The 21,802-nt window shown below is 41.7% G+C and overlaps 1 protein-coding gene across 1 annotated transcript in view; it reads right to left on the bottom strand.

Moving 5' to 3' along the window:
• The window catches only part of hmg20a (high mobility group 20A), a 176,032-nt gene extending 154,773 nt beyond the window's left edge, over nt 1-21,259 (bottom strand). Inside the window, exon 1 of the mRNA XM_071326889.1 lies at nt 21,239-21,259. The gene's annotated coding sequence lies outside the window, so the exon portion shown is untranslated. The remainder of the gene's footprint in view (nt 1-21,238) is intronic.
• Between the last annotated feature and the right edge of the window lie 543 nt (nt 21,260-21,802).

Here is a 21,802-nt window from a genome sequence, read left to right on the forward strand (position 1 = left end):
GCTGTGGATGTGTTCCGTGTGATGTTTGGATGATTTTACAATAAAAGGTGAAATTGAGAAATAAAATACCTTTATTTCCCATCAGTACAAAACATTGTTTAGATTATTTTCAGACAACAATGTTTAGATGCGTCTGTTGCGTTATATGTTCTGTTGCTACTAATCCAATCGCATATTTGTGATGGTACGCTGTAGCGACCAGTCAACGCTGATCACAACTGTGATCATATGCATCAAAGGGTTAAAGAGGTTCAGCCAACCTGTTGGTAAAGAATTTAGTGATAAGTAATAAAACTGTCTCATATGATAAAAGAAAGGGCGCTACGATAAACGGCATCTAGTTATGGCAGCTGCACTTTAGTAAATAGTGTCACAGTCAAGAACATGTAGAACATTTGACTGCACAATCTTCTTTGTGCTGACTAGAGAGGCAAGATCTGGTTCCTATGAGTCAAGTAAAGCACCCCCGGCCAAACACTCCCCTAACCTGGACGACGCTGGGACTCCCGGTCATGGCCAGTTGTGACACAGCCTGGGATCGAACCGCCGCTGCGCCACTCGGGAGGCCGTTATGGGTGTTTTTAATAACATCTCCATCAACATTAGCAGAATGTTCCCGTAATGTTTTCTTACAGCTACTTATTTTGCTCTGACATTTTGTTGCGGCAGTATGTTCTAAAAGCGTTACTGGTACATTGTGTAAATACATTACCTGGAAATCTAATGAGAACGTTTGGGGAATGTTCTATAGTGGTTGTTAGATTTGTGACTCATTTCAGGAAAATAGGTGTATGGGTACACAGGAGAGCAATTTGAACAAAAGCTTTTTTTTTAAATCAAAATATGTTTTCTGGCAGAAATGCCTTCTGGAAGATGTGAACTTTCATTTGCCTTATTAAAAACTTATTGTCAATAGGGGGGCGCTGTTTTCACTTTGGAAAAAATCGTGCCCAAATTAAACGGCCCCGTACTCTGTTCTAGATCATACAATATGCATATTATTATTACTATTGGATAGAAAACACTCTGAAGTTTCTAAAACTGTTTGAATTATATCTGTGAGTAAAACAGAACTCATTTGGCAGCAAACTTCCATATAGGAAGTGAAAAATCTGAAAACGAGGCTCTGTTTCAGGGCCTGCCTATTCAACTGGCTTTTATTTATCGATATGTATGCACTTCATACGCCTTCCACTAGATGTCAACAGGCAGTAGAAGGTTGAATGGGGTGTCTAGCTTGATCTGAGACCGAATGAGAGCTTTTGGAGTGACAGGTCCGGTATTTTGTCACGTTTCGACGGCGCACGGGGGATCTCGACATTGTCTTCTGAAAAGCGTTAGGTATACACGGCGAATTGCTCCGACTCTGATTTTATTTGATACATATGAAAAAAACATCATAAAGTATGATTTTTCAACCGAGTTTGATCAGTTTATTCAACGTTTATTGGGACTTTTGGAATTTTCCGTTCTTTGCGCCAAGAGAAGATGGGCATGTTCGCGCCACATGGCTAGCCAAGGTTGCTAATTCGACAGAAGAAATGGACATTCTAAAACCAAACAACGATTTATTCTGGACCAAGGACTCCTTGCACAACATTCTGATGGAAGCTCAGCAAAAGTAAGACACAATTTATGATGTTATTTCTATTTCTGTGGAATATGTTGACTCAAACAGGGCGGAGAATATGTGAGCACTGTCTCACAATAATGCATTTTGTATGTTGTAGTAAAGTTATTTTTTAAAATCTAACACAGCGGTTGCATTAAGAACCAGTGTATCTTTCATTTGCTGTACAACATGTTTTTTTTAGTAAAGTTTATGATGAGTTCTTTGATTAGATTAGGTGACTGTCCAAAATATCTCCGGAGATTTTGGTGAATTGTTGCTACATATTCACAATGTATAACCACGATTTGCAGCTCTAAATATGCACATTTTCGAACAAAACATAAATGTATTGTATAACATGATGTTATAAGACTGTCATCTGATGAAGTTGTCCAAAGGTTAGTGATTAATTTTATCTATATTGCTGTTTTTGTGAAATCTATGCTGGCGGTGGATAAATAGCTTTGTGTGTTTGGCTATTGTGATGAGCTAATAGAAATATATATTGTGTTTTCGCTGTAAAACACTTAAAAAATCTGAAATATTGGCTGGATTCACAAGATGTTTATCTTTCATTTGCTGTACACCATGTATTTTTCAGAAATGTTTTATGATGAGTATTTATGTATTTCACGTTGCTCTCTGTAATTATTCTGGCTGCTTTGGTGCTATTTGTGATGGTGGCTGCAATGTAAAACTACGATTTATACCTCAAATATGCACATTTTCGAACAAAACATAAATGTATTGTTTAACTTCTTTGGGCTGCAGGGGCAGTATTGAGTAGCTTGGATGAAAGGTGCCCATTTCAAACCGCCTCGTACTCAATTCTTGCTCGTACAATATGCATATTATTATTACTATTGGATAGAAAACACTCTCTAGTTTCTAAAACCGTTTGAATTATATCTGTGAGTAAAACAGAACTCATTTTGCAGCAAACTTCCTGACAGGAAGTGGAAAATCTGAAATCGATGCTCTGTTCCAGGGCTTCCCTATTCATTTGCTTGATATGTATTAGTATACATGCACTTCATACGCCTTCCACTAGATGTCAACAGGCAGTGAGAGAAGAAATTGAGTGTATATCTTGATCTGAGGTCGAATAAGAGCTCTTGGCATGACGTGACACCAATTTCCTGTTTTCTGGAAGGCGCGAAAAGGAACCGGGTATTGCCTTCTGAAAAGCTGTCGTTATAGACGGCTACTATCTCCGGCTTTGATTTTATTTGATAAATGTGACAATATCATCGTAAAGTATGTTTTTTCAATATAGTTTTATCATATTATTCAATTTTTTTCGGGAGGTTAGGCATGTTGCGTTCTCTGCGTTTGTTCAGGAAGGAGAGCTTCGCGCCACTTGGCTAGTGTGCTTGCTAATTCAAGAGGGAAAAATGCCATTCTAAAACCAAACAACGATTGTTCCCGACAAAGGACCCCTTGTACAACATTCTGATGGAAGATCATCAAAAGTAGGACCCATTTATGATGTTATTTCATATATCTATCGAACATGTGTACTATTAGTTTGCTCCCAGATTTTGGGCGCTCTCTCGCCATAACGTAAGCTGCATGTCGTAATGAAGTTATTTTTTGAATTCTAACAAGGCGATTGCATTAAGAACTAAGCTATCTTTAATTTGCTGTCCAACATGTATTTTTTAGTAACGTTTATGAATAGTTATTTGATTAGATTAGGTGCCTCTCCAAGATTTCTCCGGACATTGTTATTGCATTTTGCCTAGTATTCACATTGTATAACCACGATTTGTGCCGCTAAATATGCACATTTTCGAACAAACAATATATGTATTGTGTAATATGATGTTATAGGACTGTCATCTGATGAATTTTGAGAAGGTTAGTGAAAAAATGTATATCTTTTGCTGGTTTATTCGTTATCGCTACTGTTGGCTTGAATCAATGCTGTTGTGTTTTTGGCTATTGTGGTAAGCTAATATAATGCTATATTGTGTTTTCGCTGTAAAACACTTAAAGAATCGGAAATATTGGCTGGATTCACAAGATGTTTGTCTTTAATTTGCTGTACACCATGTATTTTTCATAAATGTTTTATGATGAGTATTTAGGTATTTCAATTTGGTCTCTGTAATTGTTCTAGCTGCTTCGGTGCTATTTCCGATTGTAGCTGCAATGTAAAACTATGATTTATACCTCAAATATGCACATTTTTCGAACAAAACATTGATTTATTGTATAACTTGTTATAAGACTGTCATCTGATGAAGTTGTTTCTTGGTTAGTTTGGTTGGTTCTTGGTTAGTTAGGTTGGTTTTGTGCAAGCTACCTGTGCTGTGAAAAATGTCTGTGCTTTTTTGTATTTGGTGGTGAGCTAACATAAATATACGTGGTGTTTTCGCTGTAAAACATTAAAAAAATCGGACATGTTGGCTGGATTCACAAGATGTGTATCTTTCATTTGCTGTATTGGACTTGTTAATTTATGAAAGTTAAATATTTCTAAAAAATATCTTTTGAATTTCGCGCCCTGCACTTGGACGGGCTGTTGTCATAAGTCATAACTTGTATGACAACTATATACGAATATAATTGTCAAATTACCAGCCTAGTTGGTTTAGCCACAGAAAAAGCCAGGAACCTTCCCGCTAGCCATGATTGGCTGAGATAATGGGTGGGCTGGACATGCCGAGAGATGAGTTCAGATTGGTCTGCCATGTAGCAAGCTTCTGTCTATAACATGAGCTGATCAGTATGTGTAGGTAATCCTTTCTAATGCTGCTTTTTTGAAAGATATTACACAGTAGAACTGCAAAGGTGTTGCTCTCCACTTTCAGGAGGACAGAGTTCTGAAATCAGTGGAATGCCCGATGGAAGCAGAGAATGATAGCTAAGGGCGTTTGATTGCAAATATGCAGATGGAGTCGAAAAGAGAACACACAGAAGGCTGTTTTATAAAACACCTGTCTCCGGATTACATCTTAAAACTAAGGCAACCACGGCATCCGTGACAGAGAGGGAGAAGTGTCCATCCATGTGTGCGGGTAAGATAGTCTAGCTAGCATTTTCAGATATTACTCATTCTAAATTTTGTCAGAAAGTTGTTAAAGCATACTGTTAGCTAGCGAACGTTAGCCGGCTGGCTCGCTAGCTAACATTAGGTGTATGATTTGTTTGGTAATATTATTCGTATCTCATAAAAAGACCAGTAATCAAAATCAAACTTTATTTTTCACGTGCCGAATACAAGTGTGGACCTTACTGTGAAATGCTTACTTACAAGCCCTTAACCAACAGTGTAGTTCAAGAAGAGTTTAGAAAATATTTACCAAATAAAACTAAAGTAAAAAATATCAAAAATTATCAAAATAAAATAACAATAATGAGGCTATATACAGGGGGTAACGGTACCAAGTCAATGTGCGGGGGTACAGGTTAGTCGAGGTCATTTGTACATGTACATGTAGGGTGAAGTGACAATGCATGGATAATAAACAGTGAGAAGCTGCAGCGTTCAAAACAAATGGAGGGGCGCGGGGGGGTCAATGTAAATATTGCGGTGGCCATTTGATTAATTGTTCAGCAGTCTCACGGCTTGGGGGTAGAAGCTGTTAAGGAGCCTTTTGAGCCTAGAATTGGCGCTTCGTTACCGCTTGCCGTAGGGTAGCAGAGAAAACAGTCTATGACTTGGTGACTGGAGTCTCTCACAATTCTTTGGACTTTCCTCTGACACCGCCTATTATATAGGTCCTGGATGGCAGGAAGCTTGGCCCTAGTGATGCACTGGGCCGTACACACTACCCTCTGTAGCGTCTTATCGTTAGATGCCGAGCAGTTGCCATACCAGGCGGTGATGCAACCTGTCAGGATGCTCTCGATGGTGCAACTGTAGACATTTTTGAGGATCTGGGGACCCATGCCAAATATTTTCAGTCTCCTGAGGGGAAAAAGTGTTGTTGTGCCCTCTTCATGACTGTCTTGGTGTTTGGACCATGATCGTTTGTGGACACCTGTAACGGCAGCCTTCCTCCTCTTCACGAGAAGAGAAGGGGTAGCAGGGATCGGACCAAGACGCAGCATAGTTTGTGCTCAACATATTTAATAATGACGATAAACGTGAATACTTAACAATTACAAAATGTGGCAAACCGATACAGTTCTAGCTGGTGCAGAGAAAACACAAAGAAAGGAAACAACCACCCACAATCCCCAACACAAAACAAGCCACCTAAATATGATTCCCAATCAGAGACAACACAAAACACCTGCCTCTGATTGGGAACCATATTAGGCCAAACATAGAAACAGACAAACTAAACACACAACATAGAATGCCCACCCAGCTCACGTCCTGACCAACACTAAAACAAGCAAAACACACAAGAACTATGGTCAGAACGTGACAACACCAAGGAACTTGAAACTCCCGACCCGCTCCACTACAGCCCCGTCGATGAGAATGGGGGCCTGTTCGGCATGCCTTTTCCTGTAGTCCACAATCAACTCCTTTGTCTTGCTCACATTTAGGGAAAGGTTGTTTTCCTGGCACCATACTGCTAGGTCTCTGACCTCCTCCCGATGGGATGTCTCATTGTTGTCTGTAATCAGGCCTACCACTGTTGTGTCGTCAGCAAACTTAATGATCGTGTTGGGAGTCGTGTTTGGCCACGCAGTCATGGTTGAACATAGAGTACAGGAGGGGACTAAGTACATACCCCTGAGGGGCCCTAGTGTTGAGGATCAGCATGGCAGACGTGTTGTTGCCTACCCTTACCACCTGGGGGTGGCCGTCAGGAAGTCCAGGATCCAGTTGCATAGAGAGGTGTTTAGTCCCAGGGTCCTTAGCTTAGTGATGAGCTTTGTGGGCACTATGGTGTTGAACGCTGAGCTGTAGTCAATGAACAGCATTTTCACATAGGTGTTCCTTTTGTCCAGGTGGGAAAGGGCAATGTGGAGTGCGATTGAGATTGCGTCATCTGTGGATCTTTGGGGCAGTATGTGAATTGGAATGGGTCTAGGGTATCCGGGAGGATGCTGTTGATTTGAGTCATGACCAGCCTTTCAATGCACTTCATGGCTACGGACGTGAGTGCTACGGAGCGGAAATCATTTAGGCAGGTTACCTTCGCTTCCTTGGGCACAGGGACTATGGTGGTCTTCTTGAAAATGTCAGTGACGACACTTGGCAGTTGGTGCACGTATGCTTTGAATATACGTCCTGGTAATCTGTTTGGCCCTGCGGCTTTGTGAATGTTAACCTGTTCAAAGGTCTTGCTCACATCGGCTACTGAGAGCGTTATCACATAGTCGTCCAGGACAGCTTGTGCTCTCATGTATGCTTCAGTGTTGCTTGCCTCAAAGCAAGCATAAAAGGCATTTAGCTCGTCTGGTAGGCTCGCGTCACTGGGCAGCTCGCGTCTGGATTTCCCTTTGTATTCCGTAATAGTTTTCAAGCCCTGCCACATTCGATTCAATCTTAGTTCTGTGTTGATGCTTTGCTTGTTTGATGATTCGTCTGAGGGCATAGCGGAATTTCTTATAAGAGTCCGGCAGCTCTAGCCTTTAGATTGATGCGGATGTTGCCTGTAATCCATGGCTTCTGGTTGGGATATGTATGTATGGTCACTGTGGGGATGACGTCGTCGATGCACTTGATGAAGTCGATGACTTGAGGTGGTATACTCCTCAATGCCATTTTATGAATCCTGGAACATATTCCAGTCTGTGCTAGCAAACAGTCCTGTAGCGTAGCATCCGCGTCATCTCCCTACCCAACCGTAGACCCGTTGCTCCCCCCTAAAGGCATTGAAAACCATTTTTAAAATTTGCTCCTGGTAACCCATTCCAATCACCAGGTGCACAGCTGTCCATTTGCAATATGTTTCAATGGGCATTTACCATCACGAATTTGACATAATCAAAAATACTGCAGAAATGCAAAACTGACTGGCCCGATGAACTCGGGATGGCCAGGCATTGATAGTGGTTCCTCTCCATCGCTCATTGTGTTGATTTCATCATGTCCATTTGGTGATTTTTTTTCACAGTTGAATCTTATTGCAAATGGACAGTATATTTGCAATATGTTTCAATGGGCATTTACCATCACGAATTTGACATGCTCAAAAATACTGCAGAAATGCAAAATTGACTGGCCCGATGAACTCGGGATGGCCGGGCAGTGATAGTGGTTCCTCTCCATCGCTCGATGCTGAATGAGAGAAGTGGGACTGTAGTTTTTTAAAATATTTTTTGAAGAACGTCCGAAATGACCACCCTATTCGATGGGCAATGGGTGGGGGGTGCTCCCTACCCAACTGTGGACCCTTTGCACACCCCTAAAGACATCAAAAACCATTTATGTTTCAATGGGCATTTACCATCACGAATTTGACATGCTCAAAAAAACTGCAGGAATGCAAAATTGACTGGCCCGATGAACTCGGGATGGCTGGGCAGTGATTCTGGTTCCTCTCCATCGCTCATTGGTGTTGATTTCAGAATGTCAATTTGGTGATGGTCTATCACTGTTTAAACCTTTTGCAAATGGACAAAAGTCAGCCAGCAAGTCACCATCCATCAGTCAATTAGATATCATTCTGACACCAAACTGATACAAACTGACACCAAAATGAATTGAAGTTATTGCAAATGTACGAGGCTGTTTCTCGGTCTGAGAACCTTCTAGAGCCACAAAACTCACCGCGCACTATCGACTTGAGCTCTAGAACAGGTTTCTAAAGAACAGGTTTCTGACTGATTTACAGAGGGTTGAATGAGTGTGTGTGATTTCAGAAAATCACAGAAAATCACAGAAATCTTGCAGAGCTACGAAAACCACCTTAACGGATTTGTCTGAACACCCCGCAACTGGATCTGTAACTTAAAAGAAAAAAAAACATTTATTTGACCATCACCTATTGTGCGTTGTACGATTTCTCTTAAATTACGATAGATAAATGGCTGGTTCTTTTTTTCCTGACACCAAAGGTTCATGTACTTTGACGTGAAGCAGTCAAATTAGCACTCTATTTTTGTTTTTAACCTTTAATCCCAGAAAAATGGCCTTAACTCAAAAAGTGTTGAGGCCTCGACGCCATCTTGTTTCTGGGCTAACAGCCCATTAGTCCAAACCTATGCTCACCAAGTTTCGTCTTCGAAGTCTTTTCCGTTTAGGAGAAACGGCCATGTCGTGATTGGTGATGTTTTGTACATTTGCAATAAGATTCCATTCACCATCTGGTGGAATTTAACGGGACAGCGGAAATATGACCAAAATTAGAACATTTTATAAAACGGAAACCGAATGTCCGAGAGACTTCGTTCGATGACTTCCCGTAAGATCTGGCCCCGGTGCACGACCCGCCGCCATCAGCGAATTTTACAAACATTCGCGGACGTCTAGTAAGGGACCGTACATTTGCAATATGGAGATTCTCATCGATCATACAGCAAATGCCGAAAAGTGCCCTTCATTATGACATTGCACACCAGTTGTTATTGACAAATAGACACACACCCCCACCCCTCGTCTTACCAGGCTTCTCTGTTCTGCCGGTGCATGGAAAATCCCTCCAGCTCTATATTATCCGTGTCGCTGTTCAGCCACGGCTCAGTGAAACATAAGATATTACAGTTTTTAATGTTCCGTTGGTAGGATAATCTTGATAGTAGGTCATCAATTTTATTTCCCAAACTATTACACGTTGGCCAATAGAACGGATTGCAGTGGGAGTTTACACGCTCGACTTTTTCTCCGTCTTTTCTTCACGCAAATGACGGATTTGAGCCTGTTCCCGGGAAAGTAGTATATACTCCTCGTCGGACTCGTTAAGTTTAGGCACTCATTATGAATAGTTAAGGTTTGGGTAAAATAAAATAAAACTGGTGCACCACTGGGATCGAGCATACAACCTTCTGATCTAGAATCATGGACTTACACCTATCCGTCATCCCCATCCACAACTCCCTTGCACAACCCAAGTCTACTTGATGGTAATAGTGCTCACTGTTGTCCCTAGTGGCCGGCTTTGAAGTAATTTCCCGATGTCCTCAGGAAATATATAGACATCCAATTTCTTGAACCATCCCCCTGGTTACAGTAGTGACTGATTACCTTAGCGTGTTGTGGTGATCTGTGGTATAGCGTGATGCCGAATTGCTATTACAGTGGTGTGTGTGTAAGTGAGAGAGAGGGTGTTTGTAGTGTATGCATATGTGTTTGAAAATGGACTCTGTATGTGCTTATACACCTGCGTGAAGGCATACATGAATGTACAGGTAACCGGCAAAATAAAGCAAACACTTGAGTAAATACAGTGCCTTCGGAAAGAATTCATATCCATTTGCTTTTTCCACATTCTGATACGTTACAGCCTTATTCTAAAATGTATTAAATAAATACAAATCCTGAGAAATACTTTATTTACATAAGTATTCAGACCCTTTGCTATGAGACCCGAGCTCCAGAGTTCCTCTGTGGAGATTCCAGAAGGACAACCATCTCTGCAGCACTCCACCAAGCAGGCCTTTGTGGTAGAGGGACCAGCTGGAAACCACTCCTCAGTAAAAGGCACATGACAGCCCACTTGGAGTTTGCTAAAAGGCACCTAAATACTCTCAAACCATGAGAAACAAGATTCTCTGGTCTGATGAAACCAAGATTGAACTCTTTGGCTTAAATGCCAAGCATCACGTCTGGAGGAAACCTGGCACCATCTCTACCGTGAAGCATGGTGGTGGCAGCATCATGCTGTGGGGATGTTTTTCCTCGGCAGGGACTGGGAGACTCGTCAGGATCGAGGGAAGGATACACAGAGCAAAGTACGGAGAGATCGTTGATGAAAACCTGTTCCAGAGCACTCAGGACCTCAGACTGGGGCAAAGGTTCACCTTCCAACAGGACAACGACCCTAAGCACACAGCCAAGACAACGCCGGAGTGGCTTCGGGACAAGTCTCTCAATGTCCTTGAGTGGCCCAGATAGAGCCCACACTTGAACCCGATCGAACATCTCTGGAGAAACCTAAAAATAGCTATGCAGCGATGCTCTCCATCCAACCTAACAGAGCTTGAGAGGATCTGCAGAGAATAACGGGAGAAACTACCCAAATACAGGTGTGTCAGGCTGTTAGCAACATACCAAAGAAGACTCAAGGCTGTAATCGCTGCCAAAGGGGTTTCAACAAAGTAATGAGTAAAGGGTCTGAAAACTTATGTAAATGTGATATTTCAGATTTTTATTTTTAATACAGTTGCAAAAATATCGGAAACCTGTTATTGGTTTGTCATTATTGTGTGTAGATTGACGAGGGGGAAAAAACATTTTCATCCATTTTAGAAAAAGTCTGTAAGGTAACAAAATATGGAAAAAGGGAAAGGGTCTGAATAATTTCCGAATGCACTGTACATCAAAAGGTACACTACATATACAAAAGTATCTGAACACCGCTTCAAAATATTGGAATAGACTATTTCAGCCACACTCGTTGCTGACAGGTGTATACATTTGAGGATATGGCCATGCAAACTCCATAGACAAACATTGGCAGTAGAATGGCCTTACTGAAGACCTCAGTGACTTTCAACGTGGCACCGTCACCTTTCCAACAAGTCAGTTCGTCAAATTTCCGCCATACTAGTGCTGCCACAGTCAACTGTAAGTGCTGTTATTGTGAAGTGGAAACGCCTAGAAGCAACAACGGCTCAGCCGCGAAGTGGTAGGCCACACAAGCTCACAGAACGGCACTGCAGAGTGCTGAAGCACGTAAAGCGTAAAAATTGCCTGTCCTCAGTTGCAACACTCACTACCAAGTTCCAAACTGCCTATGGAAGCAACATCAGCACAAGAACTGTTCGTTGGGAGCTTCATGAAATGGGTTTCCATAGCCGAGCCTAAGATCACCATGCGCAATGCCAAGTGGAGGGGTGTAAAGCTCGCCGCTATTGGACTCAAACAGTGGAAATGCGTTCTTTGGAGTGATGAATCACACGTCACCATCTGGCAGTTCAACAGACATTCAACATTTTTTTTATCAAAATGCTTTTCTTGGCAGAAATGCCCTCCCGAACATGTGAACTTTCAAAATCTGACACGATAGGTGGATTAACAACAAGCTAAGCTGTGTTTTCCTATATTTCACTTGTGATTGCATGATTATAAATATTTTTAGGATATTTTTGAATTTGGCGCGCCTGCAATTCAACGGTTGTTTAGGAAAGTGATCCCGGATACGGTATGGGTATTGAGTAGAGGTTTTAATAACAAACTTGTAAGCCATCTGTAAATACAAATCAAATTGTTAAATTACGAGCCTTGTTGGTTAAGCCACAGAAAAATCTATTTTCATCTTATCCCGAGGTAAACAAATCATCGGCCAGAGCGTCAAATGCGCTCCGAGAGTGAAACGAAATGGGTGGGGCTAAAGCTTAAGAGGGTGTGAACGATGCGGAATGGGTGTAGACAAAGAAGAGCTCTCCAGTAGGTACCAAAACATTCAAAGGCGATTTTCTCAAAAGTGAGTTTACAACTTTCAAAGCAGATTTACTTTCCCATTCTTCCTCAAATGCAGTGTATGATATACTATTTTATAGCTCTGAGTCTCTACTTTTTCCAATGTTAAAAAACACAATTTCACATTTTGCTACATAAGACCGAATCCAGGTGGTGAGTCACATTTGAAATCCATAATGTATTATTCCAGCCCAGGTGCAATTTAGATGTTGGCCACTAGATGGCAGCATTGTATGTGCAACATTTCGGACTGATCCAATGAACCATTGCATTTCTGTTCAAAATGTTGTATTAAGCCGGCCCAAATGTGCCTAATTTGTTTATTAATAACTTTTCATGTTCAAAACTGTGCACTCTCCTCAAACAATAGCATGGTATTATTTCACTGTAATAGCTACTGTAAATTGGACAGTGCAGTTAGATTAAAAAACCTTTTCTCAATAGGGGGGGGCGCTGTTTTCACTTTGTAAAAAATCGTTCCCAAATTAAACTGCCTCGTACTCAATTCTTGCTCGTACAATATGCATATTATTATTACTATTGGATAGAAAACACTCTCTAGTTTCTAAAACCGTTTGAGTTATATCTGTGAGTAAAACATAACTCATTTAGCAGCAAACTTCCTGTCAGGAAGTGAGAAATCTGAAATCGGGGGCTCTGTTCCAGGGTCAGCCTGTTAATTTGCATGGAATCTATGGGTCTACATGCACTGCATACGCCTTTCCCTAGATGTCAGTAGGCAGTGAGAGTTGGAATGGGGTGTACAGCTCTATCTGAGGCCGAACAAGACCTGTTGGAATGACTCGACCACTCTTTCCTTTATTCTGCATGGCGCGAAAGGGACCCTGGATTGCGTTCTGAAAAGCTTTCGTTATAGGCGTTAGATATATCCGGCTCTGATTTTATTTGATATATGTGTTAAAAACATCATCAACTAGTTATATTAAACCGACTTATATCAGTTTATATCAGTTTATTCCGATTTTCGGTATTTTCTTTGTTATGCGTTCTGGTGAGTTGGACACTTCTGTGCCGCATGGCTAGCGTTGGCTAGCGTTCTACAGATGAAGAGGGCATTCTACAACCAAACAACGATTATTCTGGACAAAGGACCCCTTGTACAACATTCTGATGGAAGATCATCAAAAGTAGGAACCATTTATGATGTTATTTCCTATTTCTGTCGAAAATGTGTCGTCGCATTTTGGGCGCTGATTTTGGACGCTGTCTCGCTATAACGTAAGCTGTATGTCGTACTAAAGTTATTTAAAAAAATCTAACACAGCGGTTGCATTAAGAACTAGTGTATCTTTCATTTTCTGTCCAACCTGTATTTTTTAGTAAAGTATATGATTAGTTATTTGATTAGATGATGTGAGTGTCAGAAATATATCCGGATAATCACATTGTTCAACCACGAATTGTACCGCTAAATATGCAAATTTTTCGAACAAACCATATATGTATTGTGTAATATGATGTTATAGGACTGTCATCTGATAAAGTTTGAGAAGGTTAGTGAAAAAATTAATATCTTTTGCTGGTTTATTCGCTATCGCTAACGTGCCTTGAATGAATGCGGTTGTGTGGTAGGCTATTGTAGTAAGCTAATATAATGCTATATTGTGTTTTCGCTGTAAAACACTTAAAAAATCTGAAATATTGGCTGGATTCACAAGATGTTTGTCTTTCATTTGCTGTACACCGTGTATTTTTCATAAATGTTTTATGATGAGTATTTAGGTATTTCACGTTGGTTTCTGTAGTTATTCTAGCTGCTTTGGTGAGACTTGTGATGGTGGCTGCAATGTCAAACTATGATTTATACCTGAAATATGCAAATTTTTCGAACAAAACATATGCTATACAATAAATCTGTTATAAGACTGTCATCTGATGAAGTTGTTTCTTGGTTAGTGACTATTTATATCTTTATTTGGTCGAATTTGTGATAGCTACCTATGCAGTAAAAAAATTGTGAAAATATGCGGTTGGGTCTTTTGCTATCGTGGTTAGCTAATAGAAATACATATTGTGTTTTCGCTGTAAAACATTTTAAAAATCGGAAATGATGGCTGGATTCACAAGATGTGTATCTTTCATCTGGTGTCTTGGACTTGTGATTTCATGATATTTAGATGCTAGTATTTACTTGTGGCGCTATGCTAGGCTATGCTAGTCAGCTTTTTTACTGATGAGGGTGCTCCCGGATCCGGGATGAGTACCAAGTAGAAGTTAACAAGAGTTTAAGGTTTCTGCCATTATCAGATATGTCTATGGGTAATGTTCTTGTTACTTACAACCTCATGCTAATCGCATTAGCCTATTTTAGCTCAACCGTCCCGCAGGGGACCCACCAATCCTGAAGAAGTTTTAACCCTTTAACTTCGAAATTTGACATTTAGAGAAATTGAACGATACAGAGCAGCAGGAGAAACCCAGGGTGTCGAAAACACTTCGAAAATGTACATTTGGAGAAACGTGGATAAAAAAAGAGCTTGTTGACTGTACCACTGTACCACTGCACAACACACACACACACACACACACACACACACACACACACACACACACACACACACACACACACACACACACACACACACACACACACACACACACACACACACTCAGCTCTTTACCAAGTAACCCAATAAGTAGTAGTAGTTGTAGCACATTTACATGTAGGCCCGTAGTAAATAACAGCTAAAAGCTGAATAATGTACACAGTACATACAAGGAAACAAAAACAGTAAATCAAGAGATGTGAGCTGAAGCGGTTTGTCTTGGTAGCATCAAACAGTGGCTTGAGCAGTGGTATCCTTTAAAATACAGTATCCTTTGAAATAATCCTGAGAAACGCACAACCCCCTGGAACACAAATAGCTACATTTTTGGCTGTCAAATGCAAATTAGTTTGCAATTTCGTCATGTAAAAACTGGCGCACTGGCATTTTCCAGTCCTAACGCCAGGATCGGCAATTTACCTGTCTACCATAAGCTCGCCTGCGCAGAGTTGGGTGGGCTGCCAATATTTAAGGTGTCCTTAATAACAATCGCCAAACTGACAATTTCATGCATCTGTAATGGGAAATTTTAGGACCCACAAGAAACAGATTGCGGTTGATAATGGCATGGATTATGAGAGTGGAGGCGTAGCCTATCCAGCCATGATGCACAGCGCCCATTGAAGAGTGATGTGCCTCTATTGGTTTCCCCCATTTTGTTTGATTTGATTAAAAACCAAGCCTAGCCGACTCTTCTCTCAGTCAAGGCTGGTTTAGCAGAATCGCATATGTGCATCTTTTTATCCTGGCCATTAGCCAAGTAGCCTCGTTGTTGATGTTTAAAGAAACTGGATGCTTGTTTTCTGTTTCATATCAAGTCCAGCATAGACCAGCCTTACTAGGCCTTGGCTACTAAGGCTGGTTCAACAGCAATGCGTCGTGTCTTTTTGATCCTGGCCTTGCAAAGTAGCCCATCCATAAAAGCTGTTTGAATGGTATATTTGTCAGAGAGCCTTGAATTGAAAATACACTGCACCTCCTAAAACATACACACATATGTCTACCTGCATACTTCATTTCGCTTGTTCAAGAGTATCCATCTCCATCTCCAAAGAGCTCCTCTCATCCAGTTACCAAATACGCACTCCTCCACACTTATTCAGCCCTATAATGCAGTAGTAACGGTAGGCCTAGGCTACATTTGTCTTATTGAGAACGTGCCTAACCCATACAATACAATTTACGGGAGCCTAGTATTTTGTATTTTAGGAGAAGTCTAGGCTAGGCTAAGCTTGTTGACGCTAATTACAACGATGTTGACTGCCAACACATAGGCTATTGAGCAAACACTGGATGTACTTGTTACTGTAGCCTATGCTATTTAATAAACGGTAGTATCAATCCACAATGGACCGGGACAAGAATATTCGTGCACCCAGCCAAAACACGCACGCACGCACGCACGCACGCACGCACACACAGACGAGTGAGTTTGAACTCCGAGGTGGGTTGGTGGGTTGGCGAAGGTTTCCATGAGGTCAAACACAGGTGTACCGAGCAGTCAGGACCACGCTCTCACCAGTACTCTGTGTTGCTCTCAAAACTGAGGTCACAAGCCCATAGTATTGATCAATTAATGGGGGGATGAGCAAAAGAGCAAGGGAAATAGGGAGGATAGCTAGGATGAGTGGACGAGTGGACATGTGGCCATCAATTGCGCTGTGGTGGGGTCTCTTCCCTGTTTTTTTTGTAGAAAATGTGTTAGCATGTCACCATGTCTGTCACCCCACCCATAGCACATCCTTGTCCTCCTGCTCCCTCCCTCCATCCCTATTTTCCTATTTCCCTCTATCCCTCCATAGCAGTCAGTCGCATGTCCTTCAGGCCTACATTCCAATGTGCTACAGTAGGCTACTACCTCCGCTCTGTGCCTCCTCCTCCTCCTCCCTATGTCTCTACTCCCTCTTCTACACACTGAAAATTACCTCAATATGAACTAAGCATCTAACAATTCCCATGCTTATGTAACAATTCCCTCATTCTATGCCTCTCCTTTAATTTCTCAGTCAGATGAGGCGAGCATTTCTCCCCCTCCTGTCTCACATGAGATTTTTTTCCTTTTCTCTTTCTGTTGCCAGCACAGCGTTTATTCTCCGCCGACACCCAAAAAAACTCATTTATTTACGAAATGCATTTTCTGGAGATGTGTGAGCACCCCTCGCAGCTCCCGAGAACCCAACCCGTGCACATCACAGGAAAAAGTCACAAGTTAGGGTCTCAGGGATTGAGAGAGGTACAGTTTTTGGTATGATTTGTCAATCCTAAGTGAGACAGAGAGAGAGAGATAGGACATCAGCACACTGCTTTAGCTGAAACACACAGACAATGACCGCTATCGCTCTGTCCCCGCAGCTTTGTGCTACAGTACTGTAGTCTCCGGTCAGGGCACGCACACACACACACACACACACACACACACACACACACACACACACACACACACACACACACACACACACACACACACACACACACACACACACACACACACACACACACACACACACACACACACACGGCCCCATTCCCCCATACGTCCATCACACATTACAATACATACATGCCATGCACAAAACACCACAACACACACATGTAGCACATACAAATATACACAAATCTGCAAATGGAAGCATTGGAAGAGTACAGGCACACACACACAACTATGACCACACACACAAGAACAAACAAGATCAAGCGCACTCAGTCACACAACTGCAGTCACCAGACGCATGACCACACACACACCAAGACACACACAGAGACACAATCAGGTTCCCCTCCAACCTAAAACAGCCATACTATTAGAATCGCAATCTCTGATCACCATCACAGCGATTGGCGTTGAAGGAAACCTCTAAAAATACAAATAAATACAACAATGCCACACACAGCACACATGCGAATACGTGTGCGCATGCACACACACACACCGGGCTTGGGCGATATATCGTTTATACAATATACTGGGGTATTTCGAAATACTGATGGTATAAAAATAATAAAAACATGTACATATACACACACATATACACAGTACCAGTCAAAAGTTTGGACCCACCAACTCATTCAAGGTTTTTTTTTTTTTTTTACTATGTCTACATTGCAGAATAATAGTGAATACATCAAACTATGAAATAACACATATGCAATCATGTGTTAACCAACAAAGTTGAAAAAGAAATGATCCCACTAAGCGCAAACAATATGGGATGGTGTATCACTGCAGAATGCTGTGGTAGCCATGCTGGTTAAGTGTACCTTGAATTCTAAATAAATCACAGACAGTATCACCAGCAAAGCACCCTCACACCATCACACCTCCTCCTCCATGCTTCACGGTGGGAACCACACATGCAGAGATTATCCGTTCACCTACTCTGCGTCTTACAAAGACATGGTTCTTGGAACCAAAAATCTCACATTTTGACTCATCAGACCAAAGGACAGATTTCCGCTGGTCCAATGTCCATCGCTCGTGTTTCTTTGCCCAAGGAAGTGTCTTCTTCTTATAGATGTCCTTTAGTGGTGGTTTCTTTGCAGCAAGTCAACCATGAAGGTCTGATTCACGCAGTATGCTATGAACAGTTGATGTTGAGATGTGTCTGTTACTTGAACTCTGTGACGCATTTATTTGGGCTGCAATTTCTGAGGCTGGTAAGTCTAATGAACTTATCCTCTGCAGCAGAGGTAACTCTGGGTCTTCCTTTCCTGAGGTGGTCCTCATGAGAGCCAGTATCATCGTAGCGCTTGATGCTTTTTGCGACTGCAAGTTCTTGAATTGTCTTAAAACCTCACTAGGGTATGTGGGACGGTAGCGTCCCACCTCGTCAACAGCCAGTGAAACTGCAGGGCGCCAAATTCAAAACAACAGAAATCCCATAATTAAAATTCCTCAAACATACATGTATTTTACACCATTTTAAAGATACACTTGTTGTAAATCCAGCCACAGTGTCCGAAGTTCATATTTATATCCAAAAATCTGAGTTTACATTGGCGCATTATGTTCAGTAGTTCCAAAACATCCGGTGATTTTGCAGAGAGCCACATCAATTTACAGAAATACTCATAATAAACATTGATAAAAGATACAACTGTTATGCATGGAATTTTAGATCCACTTCTCCTTAATGCAACCGCTATGTCAGATTTCAAAAAAACTTTACGGAAAAAGCACACCATGCAATAATCTGAGTACAGCTCTCAGACGACAAATCAAGTCAAACAGATATCCGCCATGTTGGAGTCAACAGAAGTCAGAATAGCATTATAAATATTCACTTACCTTTGATGATCTTCATCAGAATGCACTCCCAGGAATCCCAGTTCCACAATAAATGTTTTGTTTTGTTCGATAATGTCCATCATTTATGTCCAAATTCCTCCTTGTTGTTTGCGCGTTCAGTACACAATCTAAACTCACGACGTGCGTGCAAGTCCAGCGGAAAGTACGGACGAAAAGTCCAAAAAGTTATATTACAGTCCGTAGAAACATGTCAAACGAAGTATAGAATCAATCTTTAGGATGTTTTTAACATAAATCTTCAATAATGTTCCAACCGGAGAATTCCTTTGTCTGTAGAATTGCAATGGAACAGAGCTCGCTCTCACGTGAACACGCGAGACTGAGCTCGTGGCTCTCTGGCAGACCTCTGACTCAATCCCCTCTCATTCGCCCCCACTTCACAGTAGAAGCATCAAACAAGGTTCTAAAGACTGTTAACATCTAGTGGAAGCCGTAGGAAGTGCAATTTGACCCCATAGACACTGTGTATTCAATAGGCCAAGAGTTGAAAAACTACAAACCTCAGATTTCCCACTTCCTGGTTGGATTCTTTCTCAGGTTTTTGCCTGCCAAATGAGTTATGTTATACTCATAGACATCATTCAAACAGTTTTAGAAACTTCAGAGTGTTTTATATCCAAATATACTAATTATATGCATATTCTAGCTTTTATGTCTGAGTAGCAGGCAGTTTAGTTTGGGCACGCTTTTCAGCCAAAATTCCCAATGCTGCCCCCTACCCTAGTGAAGTTAAAGTAATGGACTTTCGTTTATCTTTGCTTATTTGATTGGTTACTGATTCTATGATTCTGTGTTATTTCATACTTTTGATGTCTTCACTATTATTATTCTACAGTATAGAAAATAGTAAAAATAAAGGAAAACCCTTGAACCGTAGGTGGGTCTAAACTTTTGACTGGTACTGTATATATACACTGAACAAAAATGTAAACACAGCATGTAAAGTGTTGGTCCCATGTTTCGTGAGCTGAAATAGAAGATCACAGAAAGCTTTAACACAACACAATGCCACAGATGTCTCAAGTTGAGGGAGCATGCAATTGGCATGTTGACCGCAGGAATTTCCACCAGAAATATTGCCAGAGAATTGAATGTTCATTTCTCTACCATAAGCCACCTCCAATGTTGTCTTAGAGAATTTGGCAGTACGTCAAATTGGCCTCACAACTGCAGACCACATGTAACAACACCAGACCCCATCCGGCTTCTTCACCTGCGGGATAGTCTGAGACCAACCAACTGGACAGCTGATGAAACTGAGTAGTATTGCTTTCTGGAATAAATCCCTTTTGTGGGGAAAAACTCATTCTGATTGGCTGGGCCTGGCTCCCAAGTGGGTTGGCCTATGCCCTCCCAAGCCCACCCATGCCTGCACCCCTGCCCAGTCTTGTGAAATCCATAGATTAGGGCCTTTGTTTCTATTGACTGATTTCCTTAAATGAACTGTAACTCAGTAAAATATTTACAATTGTTGCATTTCTATTTTTGTTCAGAGTATATATTTGATATATTTTGGGGTTGGGGGCACCCCCGCCTAGTGGGGGCTGCGTGCTACGCCATTGCTTTTAACTATAAGTTAAGTACAACTATAATACATCTCCGATGTGTCAAATAAATTAGATCCAGCTTAGGGCTCCAGCTCTGCATTTGGTTTGCTTACTTGCTAGCTAAGTGACTGGACATCAAGATCAAGCTTCTTGATTACAGCAGAGGCATTCAATCCCCTTCTGGACTAAGATCCCTGTTGCCTAAATTGTTTTGTGCGTCATAAATAAATGTATTGTTTTAAATAGCGCCCTTGTGTGCACATTCGTTAATACTGTATACCCCGGTATGTTACAGAAACGGTATGAAAATCTGGATACCGCCCAACCCTAACACACACACACACATACACACACACACACACACACACACACACACACACACACACACACACACACACACACACACACACACACACACACACACACACACACACACACACACACACACACACACACAATGGCAGCCAGAGCAGAAATGCTGCAGCAGAAAGCCAGCGCCATCACACCTAAAACGGATCCCCAAGATCCAGCGGCCATGAAAATCCATCTATATCAGTCCTCAGACACATAGACAGGCAGCACATTACGTTATACAACGCTTTTGGTAGACCTAGTACGGTACAGGCAGCATCTCAGATCAGGGCTGTCAGAAAGAGGAGGAGGGCGTTGGGAGAGAGGAAGAGAGGAAGCAATAAAGAAGGAACTCAAACTCACCCTTCTGGTCATGGTCGCTGAGGCTGCCACAGTCTGCTCTGAGTCAGAGAGAGAGAAAGTGAGAGCGAGCGAGAGACAGCGACTGGGGTAAAGGGAAGAGAAAGCGAGAGAGACAGAAAGAGAAAAAAGGGGAGACAGAAAGGGTGAATGAGAGGAAGTGACAGAGTCAGAAAGTGACAATGAAAATGTGAGATCAAAAAAGAGGGATCGTCTCAAAAAGAGCTTCTGCAATGGAGAAATGACAACCAAAAACGAGGCAGATGCAGGCGTAGAAAGAAAGGAACAAGCATTGAGTAAAAATCGATCGATCAATGCTGACCGTCAAGAAAGATAGAGGAGACAAAAAAAATGAAAGAGAGAACGAAAGAGACAGGGCCATGATGCCAGCATACCATACATCTGCCAGAAAAAGGTGCACAGAAACTCAGACATTTACATACTAAATACATACTCTCTCCCCCTCTCCCGTGTGTCCTAATCTTGCCCAGAGAGAAAACAAGCAGAAGCCTGTGTGTCATCTGATGCAAGCGACAGACAGACGGACGGTAAAGAGCAATGGAAATA

The sequence above is a fragment of the Salvelinus alpinus genome, chromosome 9, assembly GCF_045679555.1.
Source record: "Salvelinus alpinus chromosome 9, SLU_Salpinus.1, whole genome shotgun sequence".
NCBI lineage: Eukaryota > Metazoa > Chordata > Actinopteri > Salmoniformes > Salmonidae > Salvelinus > Salvelinus alpinus.